Source organism: Pinus tabuliformis, chromosome 7, assembly GCF_031772625.1.
Source record: "Pinus tabuliformis cultivar Carrire ecotype Pingquan chromosome 7, CPIR1, whole genome shotgun sequence".
Taxonomy (NCBI): Eukaryota; Viridiplantae; Streptophyta; class Pinopsida; order Pinales; family Pinaceae; genus Pinus; species Pinus tabuliformis.
In genome coordinates this window covers 910,695,587-910,700,936 of record NC_142293.1, presented here as the reverse complement: position 1 = coordinate 910,700,936, position 5,350 = coordinate 910,695,587, and the positions used below count along the sequence as shown (strand labels likewise).

Here is a 5,350-nt window from a genome sequence, read left to right as displayed (position 1 = left end):
ACAATTTCTAACATATTACTGTGTTAATGATTAAGAATATGCTCAATATTTTATATATGTGAATCCCTAAAAATATGCCCAACATTACCATAAAAAATATATATAATTTTGATCGAAGACCTACTCTGCCTCTCTACAAAACATAAGATCCCACTCTAATTAGGATGGGCTGAAAGATGCAGGATAAATTTCAAAAATTCATGTGCTCCCAATTACAAATTTAAAATGGATGATGCATGGATGATATGGGCACCTATGATATGAGATGGGACGCAGGATGTTTGGCAATTGCAAATGGACACGACGCTACAGGAGGCTGAACACCGCAACAACACGGATAGCCAGTTCCAGAGATGGGACGTGGGGAAATCTGACACATCGATAAACAGGTATTCGAACATACGACCTCTGCATTGATATGTAGGGTGAATGGGCGCTATCGGGGCGCTTTAAATGGCCGATGGCAAGCCCGTTATTTGTTGTCATTTTTAAAACAATCATTTCTTATTCAAAAATACATTTTATTTGCAGTCAATTAAAGTGTATATTATTATTTTATATTTATTAGGCCGATAGGCCTTCCTTTGAATGAGTTTAGTCGTCTACCTATTGATTCTCTGATTGACATCTGGCGTCCCACTGGCATCTGGTTTAATTGACATCTGGCATATGTTCTCGGACTATTCCTCCCTCACCAAAACTGCTTTCCGATTTCTGCTCCTCCCGCTTTCCGCTTTCTGCTCTTCCACGACTTCCTGCAATAATGTTTTCGGGCTCTTCCACAACCTGCTGCAATAATGTTTCTGGTTTCTGCTGTGCACGACCTGCCTTGCTGCCTAACGATGAATTTAGCTCTCGGTTATTCAGTGGTCATCCTGCTATATCCTGCCATACTTGACCTTTTAAAAACCCATCCCAACACCTGTTGTCTCCTCAAATCTGTTCTTTATATTCATCTGCTTAGCTGCTTCTTCTAAGTGAATCAAATTTATTTATGAGTGTTGTGAAGAAGAGAAGATGGTTAAGGAAGTAGGTCAGTCTAATGTTCAAGGATGGGCTGCTAGAGACGAGTCAGGAATTCTCTCACCCTTCAATTTCACTCGCAGGTTTCTCCTCTCTTTACTCTCATAACTGCTTTTATTGATACCCATTTGCAGAAAACTTACATTTAAATTGTTTGCTTCTATTGATACCCATTTGCAAAAAACTTACATTTAAATTGCCTTGAAACAGAAACTGGGCCGCATGATGTTACTTTCAAGATCGTATACTGCGAAATCTGTCACACTGATCTACATCAAATTGGTAATGAATGGAAAGCTTCCCAATACCCAATGGTTCCTGGGTAATGTCTTCATGATCTTCAACGCTGCTTCACATCAAATAGCAAGACAGAAAGAGTATATGCCTAGAAGTTCATGCTCAATTTTAATTTACTCGCAATTCTATTTTTGTAGCCATGAAATAGTAGGTATAGTAGTTGAAGTTGGTTCAGAAGTGAAGAATTTTTCTGCTAGAGATCGTGTGGGCATGGACTCTATGGTTGGAAGTTGCCATCATTGCGATTCTTTTAGAAAAGGCCAAGAACAATATTGTGAGAAGGTTGATGGTTCTGTCACTTTTGGAGGTTACTCATACTTGGTGGTTTGTAACCAGAGGTAATTAATCATTATCCCAACTCATGCAACCATTTTGGTTTTAGGGCACATGGGCTAAACTCGCCATAAAAGGCTTCCTTTTCTGTCCATATAATCCTGTTCATGTATGGAATGGGATCAACGAGTTTCGAGAATCTCTCAATTGACTCAAAACCTCGGAAAATTTAACTGCGCCAAGTTCCGGCAGGCCTTGCCGAGATGGGTGGTTTGTCTCTTTTATATAAAACCGGAGACAAATGGCATTAATATTTTTTCTTTATATTGGTTAAATAGGGTTTTAATAATTTGGGTGGTTTGTGGTTTGTAAGTAGCTTTGTGGTGAAGGTACTAGAGAATCTTCCCTTGGATGCCGCTGCACCATTGCTATGTGCGGGAATAACGGTGTACAACCCCATGAAATATTTCCAGATGACGGAGCCTGGGCATGGTGGGGCTTGGCAGTTTGGGACACATGGCTGTCAAATTTGAAAAAGCTTTTGGGTTGCAAGTGACGATGATAAGTACATCGCCTAGCAAGGAAAAGGAAGTGAGAGAAATTTTAGGAGTAGATCACTTTGTCATCAGCAAAGATGAGAAATAGATGCAGGCTGCAGTCAAGTCCGTAGAATATATTATTGACACAGTCTCTGCTAATCATGCTGTGAAGCCCCTCCTTAATTTGCTAAAGGTGAATGGTAAGTTGGTCATAGATGGTTTGCCAGAAAAGCCTGTGCAATTTGGTGCTCTGACTGTTGTTATGGGTAAGTCCTCCGTGCCCTTTTGTCTTGTAGATAAAAGATATGAACAAAATTGTATTTCAATCAAACTGAGAGTGTCAAAGGCATCCACAGCTTAGACAGATATGCTATCTCTAAATTTTGGATTTCTCTACTGTTTTCTTGAACAAGAATTTGGGTGTTAATCACATGGAAGTTGGGATTTAATTTTAATTTTGGTGTGTGCAGCCCGTCGATTTGTTGGGGGGAGTTTGATTGGAGGGGTGAAGGAAACTCAGGAAATGTGTTATAGTTGGTGAGAAGCTTTTAGCTCTCATAAAAGAGTAGGTTTATGGCCGAATGAGGATGTGAGAAACTAGGAACTGTAACTCGTAGAATGTAATAGATGCCCGAGAGCTTGAACAATTTGGTTAATAAAGTTTGCATAATTATGTTATAGTTTAATTTTGTGTAATTAATTTTTTTTATGAGAATGAGAGCCTAGAAGAAGACATAGCTCACGAGCTCAGTACTGGATTGGGCTCTCAGCTGCCTGGCAATTTCCACAAGTCTCTTGCAAAGGAGAGGACTAAGGTTTCTGGTGCCAAAGCCAAAGATGGAACGAGGACAATTGAGTCTACTGCTATAAGGTTTCTGGTGCCAAAGCTAAAGATGGAATGAGGACAATTGAGTCTACTGCTATTTCAGGTAAGAAGATTCCAAGGATCCATGAATGCTCAATCTGTAAAAGGGGTTTTGCTTCAGGTCAGGCTTTGGGTGGTCAAAGGAGATGCCATTGGGGTAGTGGAGCTTCAGATACTATAATTACTAGTTGTGGCAACAAGGAGACCCCTAAGCTGCAGCAGCTGCCTGCAAGAGTGAAACTATTGGACCTAAGCATGCCTGCCCCTTTTGATGATGATGGTGATGCTGGAGGCCTCAATACTCTAGATGGTAATGCAGTGGATTCTCATGGAACTTCCCATGCCCAAACCCACAACCCTCCTTCCTTGCTGTCTTCGTTGATGAGCAACCACCCAAGACAAGGACTGTTATTGTACAATAGTGATGCTGATTTAAGTAAAGATGATGAAGCAGATAGTAAGGTAGAAAGGATATTAGATTTGGTAAAGGGAGCCATTCAAAATTCCAGTGAGGGCACAATCATGGTTGCAATTCTAAGGCACACAATTCATTATCTGTGATTGACTCATTTGTGTATACCTACGCATTGAAATTTCTTTTTGTATAAGACCAATAATTTCTTTTTATATAAGAGCAATAATTGGTAAGTATAAGTATTACAACAATGATATCATGAAACTTTGAAAATATTTAACAAATAGGTTTATAACCTTCGGATTCAAATGAGTGACTGCACTGTGAAAGATAACTAACACCAACTCAACTATCTCTTTGGTTTGTACCAAACATTGTGAACATGATTTCACCAATTCCCAACATCAATGAGAAAATTCCGTTGTTAATTTGTAGTTATTTTACATTTATGGATTAGTTAATTTAGTAGTTATTTTATGTTTTTAGATGAGTTAATTTTGTTAAATTTATTATATATTTTAACAATTAAATGTATGAAGATGTAGTTTTAATTTTATATATATATATATATATATATATATATAGAAAGGAAGATGTAATTTTTTTAAATGAAGGTGCAAGGGGAATTAGGGCAATAGCATAGTCCTCTTGTTCCCCACATTTGCTTGGAATAGGAGTTGTTGTTATGAAAGCTAGAAGATGCTGGACTGCTAGGTGAAAAAGGACCTCCTGCAATAACGTTTCTTTCAATTCTATTGTTTAATTTATTTTGTAATAGATATTTCTTTACTCATGTTGTTCTTATTTGGTTAATGATCATGTAAAAATAAAAAGAAAGATATTCACCTCCTGCAATAACGTTTCTTTCAATTCTATTGTTGAATTTATTTTGTAATAGATATTTCTTTACTCATGTTGTTCTTATTTGGTTAATCATGTAAAAATAAAAAGAAAGATATTCCTTTCGTCACTAATTTTGAATTGCTTGTTTGCTGGTTGAAGAGTGAACACGAAAATATTTTTTTCCATAAGAAATATCTTTATATTTCATATGAGGAATATAAATGTTTCGGTCCTTGAGGGATTGCTCATACATTAAGGCTAGAAGCCATTACAAGAAATACTCATTATGAACTCAATACATCACATGCAGGGATTGAACCTATTTGGGGGCTATAACAAGTTAACAACATTTATGCCAACCACCTGAGCTAAATCTGGTTGATGTGTGTGTGTAAAAGTTACCAGATTTTAGATTTAAATTTGGATATGGATCCACCGGTGTTTTAAACATTAATAATTTGTTTTTACATAACATTAAGTCATTTTATGAACCATGTCACTCTTAACATGTTACTTTTAAGATTACTTACTAACTTGTTATCAACATTTATGCCAACCACCTGAGCTAAATCCGGTTGATGTGTGTGTATAAGTTAACAGATTTCAGATTTAAATTTGGATATGGATCCACCAGTATTTTAAACATTAATAATTTGTTTTTACATTTGTTTTTACATTGCATTAAGTCATTTTATGAACCAAGTCACTCTTAACATGTTACTTTTAAGATCACTTACTAAAACCATTATAATATATTTGATGAATGTTTATTATATAACTGTAGTATCATGCAAGCTACTGTTACTGATGTCTAAAAAACATAGCTAAAGAGTAGACAGTGTCTAACGGCTCCTTTCAGGTGGACGTAGTTACGAAGGAAAGTTTCCTTAACAAATCCGGCCTTCTCCATAACTCGCGCCGAGGCCACGTTTTCAGGGAGCACAAGAGCTTCAATTCTCTTCACTCCCTGCAATTCTTTGAATCCCATTTTAGTGCGTTGTCACCGCTTCGGTGGTGAAGCCCATCCCCCAGTATGTTCTAGCGATGGCATACCCCATCTCAGCTCGGCAGTTGTGAATATCGGTTCCTTGTTTG

General features: G+C 37.3%; 1 pseudogene; it reads left to right on the top strand.

The window, feature by feature from the left end:
• Window positions 1-1,017: 1,017 nt before the first annotated feature.
• Window positions 1,018-3,034, top strand: LOC149250617 (putative cinnamyl alcohol dehydrogenase 6; annotated as a pseudogene).
• The last annotated feature ends 2,316 nt before the right edge of the window (window positions 3,035-5,350 follow it).